This window comes from Monodelphis domestica, chromosome 6 (assembly GCF_027887165.1).
Source record: "Monodelphis domestica isolate mMonDom1 chromosome 6, mMonDom1.pri, whole genome shotgun sequence".
NCBI classification, from domain to species: Eukaryota; Metazoa; Chordata; class Mammalia; order Didelphimorphia; family Didelphidae; genus Monodelphis; species Monodelphis domestica.
Genome location: NC_077232.1, coordinates 265,709,057 through 265,728,125, shown reverse-complemented (window position 1 = coordinate 265,728,125; position 19,069 = coordinate 265,709,057). Strand labels below are relative to the sequence as shown.

Sequence of the window (19,069 nt, the reverse complement as noted above, 5' to 3'; positions counted from 1 at the left end):
GGTTATGTAGATGATGGTTAACGTATATGATTATTGCTTTGTAATTTAATGTCAAGTAGACCTTGCCTGATTAAAGGTCAGTAAATTTAGCAGTAAGCAGGAATATTATATACAAGATTTCCTTAACCTTTTTTTGGAACTCTGTGGTAGTGTATTACTTGGGATGTAGTTATGTTACTTCACCAGAAATCTTCATCCTTAAAAGGCATTTCATATTCTTGTGCCTTTGGTACTTAGTGTGGTCAATTCTTTTTGTTTGTTTTGTTTTAAATCTTTCATGCAGATTGCATTCTAGAATGATTGCCAATGTTCTGGGTAGTACTTTGTATGAAGGATGGTACATTAAGGATTATTCATCTAGAATATAGAAAATGATATAGACTGATTTTTTGCCTTCTGGATTTTCTCATTGCCAGTTGGTATACCCCACTCATGTTAATAAATTATGTTTTTGGCATATAAAGTAGCTCACTCTGTGGCTTTTATCTACTATATGAAAATTCTCTGTAAGTTGGGGTTATGACAGAGAGTTTTTTATAAACTAGTTAAGACCAGTTATGATGGTAATATATATCAGTTTAAAAGATCTTAGAGAGAATACAGCTTATAAAATCAAAATGAGTATTTACTAGTAATTAGTTTCTCCCCTATTAAAATGTCTTATATGGTTTGTATAAGTTAAAATTTTAGACATTAGAGCTTTGATTAGGGTCCTTTCCCTTTCTCTGTAGCTTTTTCTTTTAGTGGTAAGATCAAGAAATAATATATCATTTTTGTAACTGAAAAGTACAGATAATAATGATCTGATGTTTACAGGATTCCCTTCCAAGGTTCTGGCTCATACCTTTCTAGGAGTGCCTTGGGGAATGTGCAATAGCTGCTATGTGACCTGGCCCAGAAGGCTGCTTTGTGCACGTGTCCTGGAGTCTGAAGCTGCTATGGAAACCCAACCTATCTCTGTCCTAACCCTATTGTAGTTATCCAAAAATCCTGATTAACTGATGCATTCACTTAGAGGGGAATTATTTGTTTTATTTATAATACATACTTTTCTATCCTCTTAAGTCAGAAATAGCAATGGTCCACTTTTTTAGATAGGGAAAATAAATGGAGATTAAGCTGTTCAGAGTCCCTGGTTTGTACTTAGTAAATTAGATTAAAAAAATACTTCTGTGTAATGCTTATTTGAAAAGACAAATACAGACTTTAAGACACTGGATTTCCTTGCTATAGAATACGGTTAATAGATTGGTTTGAATAGTGACAGTGATATGACTCCAGGTCTTGGGATGCAGATGAATATTTTCTATATCAACTTCTCAGAGGCAGTTGGCCATCTTTTGCTTGAAGGGCAAGCATATTAACATTAGGATAGACCATAATAGACATAGGCTTATGATAGACATACATGAAAGGACTTAAAACTTCTTTTTTAACCAATATGGGCATTCATGGACTCTAAAATCATTATGACTTTTGTTGTTGTTGTTGGTGGTGGTTTTTTGCTCACCAAATGGATTTCTGACTTGGGAAGTGACTGACAATATAATGGGTTGTTTAGTCCTTGGTGCTAAGTTAGAGTCCAGTAAATGTAAGGCCACAGCCATACTATACCTGATTAAAAACAAATTTCTGAAGCAAAGAAACTATCTCAGATCAAACAGTGGCCTAATCATGTATAGCAGTACCTTTCTAGGACTGAAGATCTTTTTTCTTATAGTGATAGATTCAATTGACCATAGTCCTTGGCTTCCTTTTATGTGAACTAGCCGAGGAAAAGGGATTATTTAGTTTAGCTCTGCTTAAAATTATAAGCACCATGGTCAGGTAACAGGCTTTTTGTACCACACTTCTACCACTGTTGGTTCTCCATTGACCTATGTTTGAAATACTTTATTTAGAATGGAGTTTTTAATTATGTATGTTTGAATCATTCTTAGTTTCTGTCCAAAAATCCATTGAAAAGTGAACTCTGTCACTAGTACAAGAACAAAATTTCCCAGTAGGTTGGCTGTGGCTGTGATGGAGTGTAATGTCTGAAAGAGGGGAAGTGAGAATACTTGGATAATCCCAAGTGAGAGAGGGCATCAGGCACTGGAAAGGAGAGTAGCGAACCCATAAGGCTATGACAGAATGGAACAAAAAGTTGCCCCCTCTGCTGAGATTCTACTGAGATAACCCTGCAAAGGCCTGCTTGTTGATGGGGAGGAGTGGTCAGAACAGGATGCTGGCACCAAAAACGTAGGGGGAGCAAGTAGTTCCTGTTATTGCTTCCATTTGCTCCTTTCAGTTTGCCAGGAGCAGAAAATGAGAGAGCTTGTTAGCAGCAGCTTGGACTATCCCCAAACTAGTGAACTGCTGTGTGAAAGAACCAGGCAGTGCTCTAAACCAGAATCTGCCCTGTTCTCCAGGGAGAAGATAGGTTTGAGCCCAGGAAGTTTGGGTGTACCTGTGCCACTCCTCTGGGCTACAGTTCTCATTTTAAATGAAAATCAGCACAGAAATAAGCTTTAACATATTATATGTAGCTTTAGAAGCAACTTTGCTATGAGGTATTTGCTATACAAGAATATTTGTTTACCTTCAGTGGGTGAAGATCCACATGCATCTATGCATAATTATTATACAAAGTAACTAATGATATAAAACAAATGACTTAAAGACTATAAAGACTATTACATAACTATAATTTCTGTGCAATCTGAGTAAAATGTAAAAATCAGAAGGTTGTTTGGATGGTGTAGAATCAAAGCAAAGAGTTTTGTATTTTCTTAGGTGAACTATCCATCAGTTGCTCAGTAAATCACAGTGGATTACAATTAATTATCAATTAATTATCAGTTACTCCTTTCACTAGGTTCTCTTATAGCAGTGAGCAATATGGAAAGAACTTAAATTATTTTTTAAACCATTATCTTCTGTCTTAGGATCAGTACTAAGCTTTGGTTCTAGGGAAGAAGAGGACTAGGTAGTTGGGGTTAATTGCCTAGGGTCACACAGCTAGGACTCTCTGAGGTCAAATTTGAATCCAGGACTTTTGGTCTCTAGGCCTGTCTATCCACCGAGCACTCTACCTGCTCCTGGAAGGAACCAAATTATTTTGTTGTTTTGAACTTAGTCATTAACAAACACAAACATTACAACTTAAAAAGAATGGAAAAGAGGATTGAATATGAAATTTATTTTGGGGACAGTTTATTAAAAATTTATTGATTTTATAAAGTAGGAACGAAATTGGAGGGAACTTTCTCATATTGTAGACTGCATTACTTGTGCACTAATCTCAGCCTCTGAATTCCTCCAGTCTCCTGACAGATGTTAAGGCAGGAATGAGATTTATATATTGGGGTGAAGAATAGTTTAGGGAGAGTTGTGGTAGATAAAAAGGTAAAAATCAATGAGATAAGGATGAAAACTCCCATAAAAATCTCCATATTAGGATGGAATAGTAACACAAGAGAAAAACTTTGGGTGTTGTGGGTAGCCACTGGTATAGAAAAAAAGCTTGAAAAGTAAGAATTGAAAAGATGGAGAAAGATTAGGCTGAAGGAAGATTTTTAAAAAGTATAGTATTAGCAAATATGTGCCATGTAGTTGCACATGTATATAAACATAAGGAGCTAAAATGGATTGACATCTAGGCATCTGTACATTTTGACTTGTAGAGACAAGGCAGGACTTTTTAATTTTCTGAGTGGAAGATACTGCGATTGGCAGAAATTTTGTAGCATGAGAGCCCAAGGACATAGGACCTCCATTTTGAGAAGCCTGCAAAAGATCTCCCAGACTGTTGATGTATGATTTCTGAATCTGATGATTGAAGTGCCAACTGATGGAAAGCTTCCCGATGCTAATGGCCCTTTTGCTTCATATGGAACTCCTCCCTTCCCATCCTTAAAAACAACAACAAAAAAAAATTGTTTTTATGTCACTGTTTTTTTCTTAGTAACTTTCTTCCTGTTCTTTGCGACTAAAAAAAAAGAAAGAAAACAGAATAAAACAAGAACAAAAATAAAAGCAAACAAAAAACCTTAACTGAGAGGAGTGGGGTATGCTTCTCTACTTAGAGTGGGCCTTCCATTTGTATTCTCTCCATTTACGTTGTAGCCCTAAGTAGATTCTTCTCTTAGTTCTGCTTATATCACTCTAAATCAACTAATACAAGCCTTCCTATGTTTCTCTAAATTCATTGAGCTTTTTTCATTTCTTAGTGGTGATCCATTGTTTCTTTACTATTGTAAAAGTGCTGCCATAAATATTTGTGTACATAGATATTAGTCCTGTGTTTTTGTTTTTAATTTTCTTGTTGTTAACTCCTCTCCCCCACAACTGACCCTTTTCCCTAATTTCCATTTTACTGTCAAAGTACCATTATCCTTCTGGTCATTGAGGTCTACAACTTCAATGTCTTTCTTGAGTTTTTTTTCCCCAAAGTGTAGTCTGATTGTGTCACTCTTGTACTTAGTAATTTTCATTAAGTGCCTATTACCTTCAGGATTGTTGTTGGCTGAGGCTGATCATACCATTCTGGGTATAATCATAATGAACAGGTTTGGAATTAGAATGAAATGAGACAGAGCATTTGACTGGAAGACCTGATTTCATATTCTTTCTGACATGTGACCATAGACAAATCATTGAACCACTTGGAGCCTCTGCCCACTTTTGAATAAGACCTACTTAGCAAGCTAAAGATTGACTAGTCTAGTGGAGGAAATCATAGGTCCTCAATGGATACTTGAAAATGAATACAATATGTCCACTAAAAATAATAAGAAAGCTTCCAAATTAAGCAAAAGATACTCCTCTATTAACAAAAGGAAATTTCTTAGCTGTAGTAGGACATTCAGGGCAGAAAAGGAAAGTTCATCTAGAACATAGCCTGGATTCAAAGGCTACATTGGCAATAACACCTTGAATGTAGCTTTCTGGTGTCATAGTTCGTCCTATGGGTAGTGTGTGCTCAGAAACTGAGGGAAAAGCCCTTAACTCTTGTGATCAGAGAATCTTCTTTAATGGCTTGAACCCTAGTCCCCTAGGCCAATTAAGTCAGTATAAATAGCTTTTGAAGAAAAAACAGTTATTCAAAAAACTAGCCTAATTTGTAAGGGGTGGGTTCTTCAGAATAACAATACTAATACCTAGTATCTGTGTAGTGATTTAGGGAGAACAAAATGCTTTACAAATATCTCATTTTTCTTCTTAGGCATTATTCTCATTTTATAGATGAGGAAACTTATGTGATTTGTCCATGGTCATATAGCTTGAGAGTATCTATGGTCATATTTGAACTCAAGTCTTTTCCAACTGCAGGTATCAGGCATTGTGTCCACTGTGCCACTTATGTGCTGCTATTGTTAGGATATTTCCCTCACAACAATGATCAAATATAGCTTCTCTTTGGCCTTTAAAGCTCTTACAACTTGATTTCTTCCTGCCTGTCTAGCTGGATTTTGAATGTAGGGGAGCAGCATGAGTAAAGGACTAAGAGAATAAACATGGCCATCTTCAAGGAAAAGGGAACCAAACAATTTGTCTGGATTGTAAGGAAGCAGTGAGGAAGAAGTCAGATTGAGAGGTATCATTGTCTAGTGGATAGGAAGCTAGCTTTGGAATTGGGAAGACCTGAGATCAAGTCTAAGCTCTGACACAGAGTGGCTTTGTGCCTATGGGCACTTACCCTCTCATCATCTCCAGTCAGGTCTCTAAAACAAGGGCTCTTAATCTGTAATCAATAAACTTTTAAAAATAACTGTACTTCAGTATAATGGTATTGCTTTATAATTCTTTATATTTTAAAAAAATGAACTTAAAACATTTTTCTGAGAAGGGGCCTATTGGGCTTCACTGGATTGTCCAAGGAGTCCATGAACTCAAAAAGGTGAGGAGCTCCTACTCTTAAGATGACAAGTTGCAGAGTAGGTGCATTGGTAGAGGAAGTTCATAAATGAATAAAATCACAGATCTGTTTCCCCCAAATTTGTTTATTCATGTGTTAATTGATTTGTTGATCCTTATGTACATGCTTCACAGCATAAAAGGATTTAAGCTACCAGAGATATAAGACTGGAGAGGTAAGTAGGGCTGGATGTTTTCCTACTTAGATGAAATAATGGAAGACACATTTTTCAGCATTGTGCCTTGTCTTTCCATATATAATACTATATCTTTCCATGGGTGTGCTATAATAGTATCTTGCATGAAATTCCACATGCAAAATCTCATTTTAATTTTGTTACTTTGAAAGCTCTTTAATGTTAATGTTATAAGTACATAGTACTTCTTTTACTGATAAAAATATCTGTTCTCCATGTTTTGTGAGTCTTTGTGTCCAAATGAAAATTATAATCTCATGGCCAACCTCCCTTTGTATTTGGCCATTTAATTTTTTAGCAATTAAACTTTGTGCTATTAAGTAGCAAAATATTTTTTTTCCCTCCTGGGTCTATACTTGGGACCTTCCTTTCTAGCATGTTAAAGTTTTCTGATTATTGTGGTCTATCAACATAGATTTGGAAAATTCAGGATCAGCTGCCATGTGAAATGAGTGTTTTCTTACCCTAGAAGTCTTACATATGCCTTAAAAAAAGTTGAAACGTGAGGTAGCATAAACGACCTGAGATTTGAAATGGGAACAACTAGCTTCAACTGGTTCTGCTTCTTAGAAGTCACTTTAACCTCTCAGAGTCTCAGCTTCTTTGTAAAATGAGGGACTTAGACATGATTTCCAAGGTATCTTTCAGCTCTGAAAATATGATTCTAAGAAATAATGTAAAACATGCTTCCTTTGAAGAGTATTTGTCTTAGTATCTAATTTGGAGAAATACTTTAAAGGTTATCTAGGCCAAATATCTGCCAAGTAACAGTAATAACAAACAATTATATAATGTTTAAAGGTTCACCAAATGCTTTACAAAAATCATCTTGTTTTAACCTCACAACTACCTTGAGGATTGGGTGCTATTTTTATCACATTCATTTCACAGCTGAGGAAATTGAGGCAGATGTAATTTTTCTGGGACCACCCAGCTAGTGTGAGTGTGGAGGCATGATTTGATAAATCTTCCTGACTCCAGACTCAGCTTTCTACCTACTGTGTCACCTTACTATTTTGAATAAGAATTCCTTCCGTCTACAATGCCATTAACATCATTCTCTGTCCTTTGCTACCAAAATAGACAAACAGGCTGAGTTTTGATCTGTGTAGAAGGCAGTATTTATCCCTTTACTATGAACAAATGTGCTCAAACTGCAGCCTGGTGTCTTTCCTAGACGAGAATGTCATTTGGCTTTTAAACTCCTGTCCATTCTCCAGGTTATCAGAGAAAAGAAAGTGTTTCTTTAAAAAAAAATGAAAGGAAGCTTTTCAATGTAATGAGAAGAAGTAGAGGGAAATTTTGGTTTGTGTAAGGATATTGGCTGGAGGGTCATAGGATTGTAGATTAGTGTTGGGAAGGACTAGAACCCTTAATTTTTCAGATTAGGAAATGGAAGTGCATAGACATTCTTATGATTTGCCCCATGTCATAGAGGGGAAAGGTCTGAATCTGGGCCTCTATAACTCCAAGCCAATGGTCTTCTTCATTATATCACATAACCTTTCCAAAGAAGGGATGTGCTACCTACTGAGCAGGGAGGGAAGAACCCATGAACTCTTAGTACTAAGTCATAGATATGAAACTCTTCTGGGAAAGGAGGGACCTAGCCCCTCTGAGGAATGACAGCAGTGAAGATTGTTAGGTTCTGTTGATCACATGAGATCTCTCCTAAGGAAAGGTTAAGGGGAGAAAAGTCGATGGTTGTCCAATCTCTCCTGAATGTCTGTTGCTGTTGTCCTCGGGGTCAGGGTGCAGAAACTGATGTGAAACTTTCCAGGACCTGTCCAGCCTGATGATGAGTCCCTGCTTTTGGCAAATCCATGTGGACAAAAATGATGCTGCCAGAAGAGAAGGAGACATCATCTCCAAATGTCACCAAGTCTTGAGCAAGAAACTGAAGGGCTGAGGAGCATAGGTGGTAGCATCATCAGTGAAGGCAGAGGCTTCAGAGACAGATTGGAGAAGTGAACAGCTGGTTAAAAAAAGAGTGTCTGAGAGCAGCATTTGGGTTCTGGACCCCACTCTAAAATAGAAGAGACATAGGCTTTCCACCAGAGATGGGAGCACAGCTGCCAGGTATTGGCTTTGCTTAGATGAATATTTTATTTCCTGGAAGGGGTAGAAAAAGGAGATGTGTGTGAAAGAGAAAGAAAGGAAGCTCTAGGAGAAACACAGTTCTGGGAGAGCTCTCAGCTCTTCAGACAAGAGTGTTTGAGGAAAGAGAGGCTTGAAGAACATTTTTTCCAGGAGCCACATTACACAATTGGCTTTTTTTTTCTTTTCTTTTCTTTTGATTAGGACCTTGAAGTTTATAGCTGGGATACTCTGAATCAAAGAACTGTTTGGATACTGAGACAATTAAATAGAGATTTGTGTCTCATCAGACAAATGGGGATTTGGGGCTATACCTACAGTATAGATGTGGTTCACTATACCTAGAAAGACTCTGACTTTGAGGCAGGTTCAAGAGCTGAGAATGATTTCAGGTCCAGAATCCAAGAAATCAGTGGCCAGAAGTTAGAACACAGAACAATTCAATTAGTGGTGATTTATCAAACCCGTACTATGTGCCTGCATCATACTAAAAAGTGGAGATAAAATACAAAGAATGAAACAATCTCTACTTGGTGAAGGAGGCAGGGAGTACATTTCAGGTTTGTATGTGTGTACATGTGTGTGAGTGCACATGTGCACCATGTTAAATTGTCCAACCTTCATAACCCCATTTGAGGTTTTCCTGGCAGAGGTGCTGGAGTGGTTTGCCATTTCCTTCTCCAGTCCATTTGACAGATGAGGAAATTGAGGCAAACAAGGTTAAGGGATTTACCAGAATCACATGGCTAGTAAGTGTCTGAGGCTGAATTTGAACTCAGGAAGATGGTCTGTCCTGCAGGGAAAGCAGAAAAGACTAGTTTTTCCTGTGTCCCATGCTGCTGTATCCCCCTTCCTCATCTCTGCTCCCTTCCTTTCCTAGGCTTCCTTCAAGACTCAGCTGAGATCAGTCTCCTGCAGGAGGCCTTTCTCTAGCCTCCAACTGCTGCTGTCTTCCTCCAAGATTCTTTTCTGGTCGTCCTGCATATATGTTGAATATATCTTTTGGGGATGGTGGGGCAGCTGTCTCCTTTAGAACATGAGTTCCTTGGGGGGAGAATCTGTGTTTTTGTCTTTCTTTGTAACCTCAGCTTAGGTACTGTGCAAAGGCTTTTATTATGCCAAAAGGATGTGGTGTATAGGAAGAACTAAGAAGTATTGATTGACTGACTGGGGTACAGAAATAGATCCTCCACAGACCTTTTTCTCAGGGAACCTACAGTTACATATTTGTGATGCAGTCTGTGCCCAGATAATGCTTTTCCTACTCACATGCCCACTACCTGTTACCTGGACTATTGTCATAGATGTCTGATGGGTCTTCCTGCCTCAAGTTTCTCCCACTGCCCTGAATTTTTCTCATAGCTGCCAAAGTATAGATCTGACCTTGTTGTTCCAGCTACAATAAACTTCAGTGGTTTCATTTTTCTTTTTTAAAAAAAATCTTTACCTTCTTTTTAAAAAAAGTTTGTATTTTGAAAAAGAATTTAATTTAGAATATTTTTCCATGGTTACATGATACATGATCCCCCCCTCCCTCTCTTCCTCCTACCCTCTTCCAAAGCTGACAAGCAGTTCCACTGGGTTATAAACGTATCATTGTTCAAAATCTATTTCCATGTTATTCATATTTGCAGTAGAATGATCTTTTAACATCAAAACCCTAATCACATCTCTATCACATTACTTGGTTGATCATAATTTTTCTAATGTATTTCTGTTCCTACAGTTCTTTCTCTGAATGTGGATAGCGTTCTTTTTCATAAGTTCCTCTGGATTATCCTGGATCATTGCATTGCTACTGGTAGAAAAGTGCATTACATTTGATTGTGCCATGATGTATCAGTCTCTGTGTACAATGTTCTTCTGCTCCTTTCGCTCTACATCCATTCCTGGAGGTTGTTCCAGTTCACATGGAATCCCTCCATTTCTTTATTCCTTTCAGTAATATTCCATCACCAACATATACCACAATTTATTCATCCATTCCTAATCGATGGACACCCCCTCATTTTCCTATTTTTTGCCACCATAAAGAGCGCAGCTGTGAATATTTTTGTACAAGTCTTTTTCCTTATTATCTCTTTGGGGTACAAACCCAGCAGTGCTATGGCTGGATCAAAGGGCAGGAAGTTTTTTAACACCCTTTGGGCATAGTTCCAAATTGCCCTCCAGAATGATTGGACCAATTTATTTATTTTTTGGAATATCTTTCCATGTTTACAAGATTCATTTTCTTTCATTCTCCTCTTCCCTCCCCGCTCCCAGAGCTGATAAAACAATTCTACTGGATTGTACAAATGTTGTCACTGGACACCTATTTCCATATTATTCATGTCTGCTATAGAGCATTTTTTTAAAAGCCTAAACCTCAAATCACATACCCATATATACATGTGATAAGTGATATTATGTTTTGCTTTTGCATTTCTACTCCATATTTCTTTCTCTCAGTGTGGTTAGCATTTTTTCCTATAAGTCCTTCAGGAATGTCCTGGCTGTTGCATTGCAAGGTCTATTACATTGGATTTTATTTATTTATTAAAATTTTTCCACCTTGTTTTACTTTCTGTGTACAGTGTTCTCCTGGTTCTGCATATTTCACTATGCATCAGTTCATTGAGGTTCTCCCAGTTCATATGGAAAGACTTGTAGAAAGGAAATTAGACTGACAGTTGGTGGGGGAAGGGGCAACTGGGAGTGGCAGTTGGGTCTGGTGACTAGCACTTCCTTCCTGCCGGTTGGGACTTGCTTCCTGGTGTGGGAGGAGGAGGAAGCTCATTCAGCCCAGTCTGGAGTGGCATGCTCTTCTTGGTTCAGCCAGAAGACACAGGCTTCTGAAGGTTAGACCTGTTCTTGTTTGCTTTCTATCTACTGCTAAGATTCTGAATTATACAAAACTGGACTGATATAGAGTAGACGGAAGTGGGAAAACCCTCCACCAGCCTCTGGGGCCTGGCCTTATACTCTGAAGCTAAGGAAAAACTCCAATTCCAACTGGTTATTAAACTTTATATTATTTGAATTTGCAGTCAGATAAGTGGACTATCTTTTCTGTTCATAGAGGGAGCTGAACTTTAGTTCAGTCATTCAAAGACAAACAGACCTCATTGGACCCCTGCTGCTTCCTCTCAGCAGGGGGCGTCTCCCTCCCTTGCCTCACCAAGCAATATACCCTCTCTCCCCTTAACTCCTCCTTACCCCCATACAAACCTCCCATTATCCCCCATTTTTTAATTCCCCATTTCCTTTCCCAAATAAATATTACAGATTCCAAATCCTTAATCCATATGGCACTGTAGTATTCTATAACCATCATATACTACAATTTGTTCAGACATTCCACAATTGATGGACACCCTCTCATTTTTCAATTTTTCTCCCCTACAAAGTGTGGTTATAAATATTTTTTTGTATTTTTCCATATTATCTCATTAGGGTACAAACCCAGTAGTGGTATTGCTGGACCAAAGGGTATGCATTCTTTTAAAGCCCTTTGTGTATAATTCCAAATTGCCTTCCAGAATGGCTGGATTAATTCACAACTCCACCAGCAAAGCATTGGTGTCCTGATTTTGCCACAACCCCTCTAACATTTATTATTTTCCTTTACTGTCATATTGGCCAATCTGCTAGGTGTGAGGTGGTACCTCAGAGTGTTTTGATTTGTATTTCTCTAATCAGGAGGGATTTAGAACTACCTTCTGTCTTAAAATCATGGGGGTTAAGTGACCCAGGGTCACATAGCTAGGAAGTTTCTGAGGTCAAATTTGAACCCGGGACCTCCCATCTCCAGTTCTAGTTCTTTATTCACTTAACCACCTAGCTGCCTGACTTCTTGCTTCTAGAATAAAATGCAAAACCTTTCTGTTCCCCTTTAAAAACCTTTCACTCTTTCACCCCAACCTTTTTTCCCCTGTGGTCCAGCTTCACTTGGCCTTCTTGATGTTCCTTACCCATGACTTCTCTCATACGTGTGCTTTCTGGGCATTCCTGTCTGATGTTCTTAATGCATGGAATGCAATTGTTCTGGCCCTCATAGAATCCTTCAAAATTCTTTCCAGACTCTCATCTCAGTACCACTCCTCCAGGAAGCCTTTCCTGATTCCAGCCTCCCCCAACTGTTAGTGTCCTCCTTCCCTAATCACTTTGTATTCATTTTGCATGTAAGTGTACCTTAATATCATTCTTGATGGAATATATATGTCTTGTGAATAAAGATTATTTCATGTTTTCTTTGTATCTGCATCTAGCATGAAAGGATTTAATAAATGCTTGTTGATTGATGTTATTGTACATTCTATTTGTCCCTCAACTCCCACCCCACTTGATTACACATTTCGTGACAGTACGAGCTATGTCTCATGGGTACATTATCTTTTCCTAACATAGTATGGGTAGATGCTTAATGAATATTGTTTGTAAGGAATCAAATTTGCCTTTTAAATCTTATAGACATGTAGACTATTGAAATTGGATTATATATTTGAAGTAGTGTATTCTAGAATTACAACTTTTTAGCTAACATGTAGAAGTTTATTAATCATGCTTTGAAAAAGTACATAGAGCAAATTTATGAATGCTTTCTAATTTACAACATTAATGCAGAATATATGGCATATATGTGTAGGTGTGGAAAAAATGAATTTGGACTTCTACAAAGTTCTTGTTAGATTCTTGGGTTTTGTATTTTTTCAGATTTTACTTCTGTGAAATAAAGACTTTTTTCACTCTCCATTTTTATTTGCAATTTTGTGCCTTAGGAAGCAATAAGTATGTATGAAGTAAAAACTTATTGTCTCAAGGGTGAATCGAAGTCACTTAAAAATATGAAAGAAAAACATTCGAGGCCCTAAATCATAAATATACAGGAAACTTTTGTTATGGCATACATGAAATACCAGTTTCCAAAGAATTAGAATAAAGTATTTTCAAAAGTAAAACTATGTTGAACTTAATATAATTTAAAATAAAAATCATTAGAATTTAGTAATCATTACAAATATCTGTTTTGGGGCATGAAGTATGATATTGATGAAAATTCCAAAGATTGAACTAAAATTAAAATGATTTTGTGGAATCAATAAAAAAATACTTATTAAGCATCAGAAAGACTTCTAAGGTTCCTTCTGAAACTAAATCTATAGTACATTGAGGCAGTTTGCCAATGTTAATGTTAGATTTATGGTTGGACTGAATAGATTTAATTGGTGGTTGCCAGGGATTTAATTTCTAAATCCTAAAATGAATTACTCAAGTAAATGAAATTATGGTAGTTTATTTTTACAATAGAGGGAAGATATTAAGGAAGAGAGAGACAGGCAGAGGAAGAGGGGGAGAGAGAGGGGGAGAGGGAGAAGGAGAGAGAGAGGGAACGGGAATGCTCTGCCTTCCTCTGAACCAGTCATTCTAAGGCACCAGTCAGGGGAAAGGAGTCTCAAGACGATGGACCTTTTTCAGAGATCCACGCCTCCAGAAAGGGCAAGGAACTAAGTCAGCATTTACACTCGCCACACTGACTTTCTAAAAGGAAAATAGTCTGAAGTCTCCTGCATGAGTTCCTCCAGGGGTCCAGTTCCACAGCCAAGTGTCTTCACTCCAAGTCTAACTCTGAGTGACTGATCATGATCCAACTCAGAGTGACTGATCAGATGAATGATCTTCACTTCAAGCCCGAGTGACTGATGGATCAAAGCTGTGTGTCTCTGTTTCCACTATTTAAAGACCTTTTTCTTTTGTGTCACCTCCCCTAAATTTTATGTTTACCAATCACAGAAGATGCTTTTCTCCAGAACTGCCCACTCTTTCACCCGTGGGTCACAGACTTCCCACTTAATGTATGAAATGGGTGTTCATACCTTGTTTGTGGTTAATTCACACCTTTTTGTAGTTAGTTCATACCTTTTTGTGATTAAAATGGGTAGATCTCCATTAAGTACTGGGTTTACACTTTGAGGATTAAAATCTAAAAATAGACAGGGGATTACAATTTAATCTTCACAATAAAGGAAGAGCTAAGTACCTTCATTGTTACAGTCAGGGGAGGGCTAAATCCAATCTTTACATTATCTAATTCAAAACTTTAGTGCATAATATATGTAAATGATTAAGACATGAGTTGAGTCCCTTATGAAATCCTTGTTAGATGACAATCCTACTGTATTCTTGAATTTATGCTAATCACTCCAGAGATTACAAAGATAAATACAAGATAAGGGTCTTTACTTTTGAGGAACTTAGCCTAGTTGAGAAAAAGAAACCCGAGTAGACAAACAATAATTATAGAGAAAAACTGAGTGCTAAACTCTGTAAAGTGCTGGAACTGAAATTATAGTATCATAAATTTTGAACTAGACAGAGCCTTTCAGACCATTAAAGACAACCCCTGATTTTTATAGTTTAGGTAGGGAGAGAGAGGTTAAGCAAGAGTCCCAAGATCATTTAGCTAGTAAGTGTTAGAGGTGGGATTTGAACACAAATTTTGCAGACTCCCATGTCAGGTGACCTATGCCTTATACCATTCTACCTTTTAGAATGTATTTAGGGTTAGGGTTAGGCAAAATCTAACAAGATGGAAAAGCCAGGAAGGGCCAGGTCATGAAGAGTTTTAAATGCTAAAAGAGAGAGAGAGAGAGAACTTGATATTTGATCCTGTAGGTAATAGGGAGCCACTGGAGTTTCTTGGGGGGGGGGGGAGGAGAATAATGACATATACTTATACTTTGTTTTTATTTATTTTTAAAAATTTTATTTTTATAACCTTTACCTTCTGCCTTGGCAGAAGAGTGGTATGGGCTAGGGAATGGGGGTTAAGTGACTTGCCCAGGCAAAGCCTGAAAAGACTCCCAAGAGCAAAGCTCTGGAGGAAGTCATAGCTCAGCTAAAGGCCCCCAAACCCCTCCTTCTTTATCCCTCCCAAATGTACCTGCAAAAACTGAATGTTCTTCCAAAAACCCACTGAAGTTATACATTCTCTGGGAACCTGGGTTAGATGGTTATGTATTCACTTATTGATTTATCAGCCTATTGAAAATTCTGTCTAGATTCGATGAAGTAATTAAGCTACAGACAAGTTAGGGAGTATCTGAGACCGATTTGAACATAAGGGCCTCTAGGCCTGGCTCTCAATCCACTGAGCCACCCAAGCTGCCCCCTCACCTATACTTTAAAGCATCCCTTTGGCAAGTATAAAGGATGGGCTGAAGTTGAAGAGAAACTTGAGACAGGAAGGTAACAGTCCAGGTGAGGGGTAATGTTTGCCTGAACTAGGGTGGTAACTGTGTAAAAGCATGTTGTAAACCATAAAACACAAGATTTTATTTTTCAGTGTTAAAAATATGTTCTAGTAATTAAAAATAAAGACTTCAAAAATAAAAATAAGATGAAGTTTTTATTTCAGGAATAATTTCTGTGTCCTTTTTAAAGAATTCCATAATATTATATTTACTCTAGAACTCCACCTGAAATTAAAGTTGACTTGACAAATGGCACTTGATATTAAAGTAGGTTTTTCACCCTTTAGGTCAATATCTTATAGAGCTTTTTTATTTTCCTTTGTGGAAGGAATATTTTAACCTCAGGAGCAATAAACAATAATAAGCTAAGAAGGAAATTACAGTAGCAGTTTCAGAAATCCTCACAAAATTTCAGAAACAATATGGCTTAAAGACCAGATTTTATTTAAAAAAAATATTAGAGTAACTGAAAAGAGCAGGTGAGAGACTTATGAGATCATAATTATTATGAGATCGATGGATCTGGAATGGCTGTCAGAATTAGCTCTCTTGTTTTAGTTATGAGAAAAATGAGTCCCAAATTGTTTAAAAGTGACTTGCCCAATATCTCTAAGAGTAAGTGACAAAACTGAGACTTCAGATAGTTTTCAGTCAACATTTATGCCAAGCACCATGCTAAGTGCTATGGATATGGAGACAGTGCCTGCCCTCAAGAAGCTTAAAATGTAATGAAGGAGAAAACCAGAATACAAATATGTACAAAACAGCTATATGCAGGATAAATAGGAAATAATCAAGGTGGGGAGGTGCTGAAATTCAGAGGCTTAGAGAAGCCTTTCTGTGGAAGGTAAGATTTTGGTTGGGACTTAGAGAAAGTCAGGGAGGCCAGTGCTTGGAGCAGAAGAGGGAGATATTCCAGGCATAAGGGACAGCCAGAAAAATGACCAGTTGAGAAATGAAGTGTTCTGTTCATAGAACGGCCAAGAGGCTGGGTATGTGTCATGGAATAAGGTCTAAGAAGATTGGAAAGAGAAGAGAGAGCTAGGTTATGAAGGGCTTTGAATGCCAACCAGAAGATTTTCTGTTTGATAATGGAGACAATAGTGAGCCCATGAGAATTTAGAATAGGAGGTTGACTTCAGGGAAATCACTTCAGTGACTGAATGGCGCAGGAAGAGATTTGAGACCAGGAGACCCACCAGTGGACTGTTGCAGTAATCAAGACATGCAGGGATGAGGGCCTGTGCTAGTGTGACAGTGATAGAAAAGAGAAGGGGGAAGTAAGTCAAGAGATGGGGCAAAGGTGAAAGTAACCGCCTAGGACTTGGATAGGGGGAATGGTAGATAGTAAGGAGTCAAAGATAGGCTGAGGGCCTCAGGGACTGGGAGGTTGTATTGTCTTTGATTGTAATAGGAAAGTTAGGAGGGGAGGCTTAAGTTCAATTTGAATTTAAGATGTCTCCTGGAAATCCATTTTAAGAAGTCTGAAAGGCAGTTGGATATGGGAGATTGGAGTTTAGGGCAGAATAGATAGATTTGAGTATCATTAGCATAGAGATGGTAATTAAAGTCAACTCACAATTTTCTCAGCTGTCATGGAAATAACTGCTCCAATAAAATAAGAGCTCATGCCAAGTTTCAGGTGAGCAACCTATTGAGGTTGCCCGATAGGAAAGCTGACTAATTCTTTTAAAACCAATACACTCCCTACTATGTGGATATATGTGACAGATTAATTTGAGAAATAGTTCTGGTACATTCTGGAGGAAGGTTAAAATTGAATGATTTGAGAGGTAAATTTAAATAGGGAGATTCTGAAAGATTTCTAAACTTCATTTTCCCATTTAATAGAAATTAAATATGGTAGTATCTAAAATCTCATATTACTTCACCTTTTCCAAAAAGCCTTTCTGTTAGGCAGTAGAAGAGTAAGGAATAACAACTAACCAAATACATTGGTGGAGGTAGGGGAAGGAAGAGCTGATATGTTTAGGGTTGCTTTTGTTTTTTGTTGTTCCGTAAAATCAGGGTTATTTTCTAGATGCAGTAATGGTTAATTACTTGGCAAATAAGGCTTATTAGATTGTTTTTGAGCAAATGTTTGGATGCATGTTGGAAATTCTCACATTTTAAATAAAGGAATTTTCTACTTTGGTAATACTTGAAGACCTTCTACTAAATTCTAGAGCTTTGCAAATTTTTAGCAAAAGTTTTTAGATAAAAATTTCAGAGTTTTGCCATATTGAAGAAATATATATATGCATATATATTCAAACCCACTTCATAATTTAAGGATATTTTGTAAGGAAGAATAATTCTTCAGCTTATAGCTGTTGCATTAAACCCAACTATTTCCCAGTTATCTAAGATTTTAAAAAGGAATTTGTGGATTTTTAAAAAATCTACTTTGGCTATCATGAAAAATTATTTTCTTTTGAAAATTCAATGCCCACATAAAAAGATACTGGTTCAGCATCAAAAGGCAAGACTTCTATTTGATTAATACATTTATGATCTAATCAAATATAAATGGTGAATTTGTCTCTGTAATTTAAATATATAGTCATCTTACATGAGGCAATTTATTTTAAACATGGTTTTAAAAAGCCTGGTTAGATATTACTTACTCTTATTTTCAAGTGTTCACTGTCTTCGGCATCAGATTTCTGGCTTTTACCTACTTCTCACATGGTACTTCCAGGAGGAGAATTTACCTGGTATTTTCCAATTTCCAGTGCAGGTAGTTTCCTCCTTATTCAAGAAGCCAATTCACCAGTTAACTGTCAGATTCTTAAGGTCTATTTGCTTCTAATACCATTCATTTCAACATAAAAATAAATGTTAATAAAAAGTTGGAAAGCTAAATTCTTTACAACTGAGGGATAATTAAAAACCTGACCATTCTTTCTGCCTCTAATACAAGTATCACTGAAAAGAACCCTAAACTGTTAAGTAAGAAATAATTTACTACTGATTATGAGATCAAACACATACTTAAGCAGCCAACATCTAACTCTAGAATGCAGTCCAGACTCCAAGATAATAAAACAGAAGAAGTAGCTGCCTGGCTTCTTGCCTTCCATTTAGTAAATTAAATTCACTACAAATTACAGTGCTACACTTTGAGTCAAGGGACTCCTTGCAAATGCCAGTGAGTTTACCAGGAGAACAGAATAATAACCTGTGTGACTTTGAGCAGATTACCTCTTTGGACCTCAGTTTCCTCATTTGTAAATTTGAGGGGGTTGGTCTAGAAGACTTTTCTTGGCCCCTTCAACTCTAGATCTATTACTTTTATCTCCAATATGATAGAAGCCCAAATTAACAGTTGCCACATATTGTCTCTCTTCAATTTATCTTTACACTTGAACCCCAAAACTCTTGTTCAGAGGTTCCAACTGTCAACCCCTTTCAGTTGGTCAAGATGGATTCTTTTTTTAAAAAGTGGGGTGCCAAAACTATACTAGTGGGGAATCAGGAACCCAAGTTTTATAGGTAACTGAGAAGGAGGGAACAGATAAAGAGGAACATCACTTCCCTCCCAGGCAGAGCTGTCTTAGAGAAAATGAATTTGGATATGACCAGAGCTGAAGGGTAAGAGAAAATCTCCTTCAATCTCTGTTACTATTTTCTTCTTTAGCTGAT

General features: G+C 37.3%; 1 protein-coding gene across 2 annotated transcripts in view; it reads left to right on the top strand.

Moving 5' to 3' along the window:
- RAP1GDS1 (Rap1 GTPase-GDP dissociation stimulator 1) overlaps positions 1 to 19,069 on the top strand; it is a 275,766-nt gene that overhangs the window by 20,323 nt on the left and 236,374 nt on the right. The gene's annotated exons all lie outside the window — the stretch shown is intronic.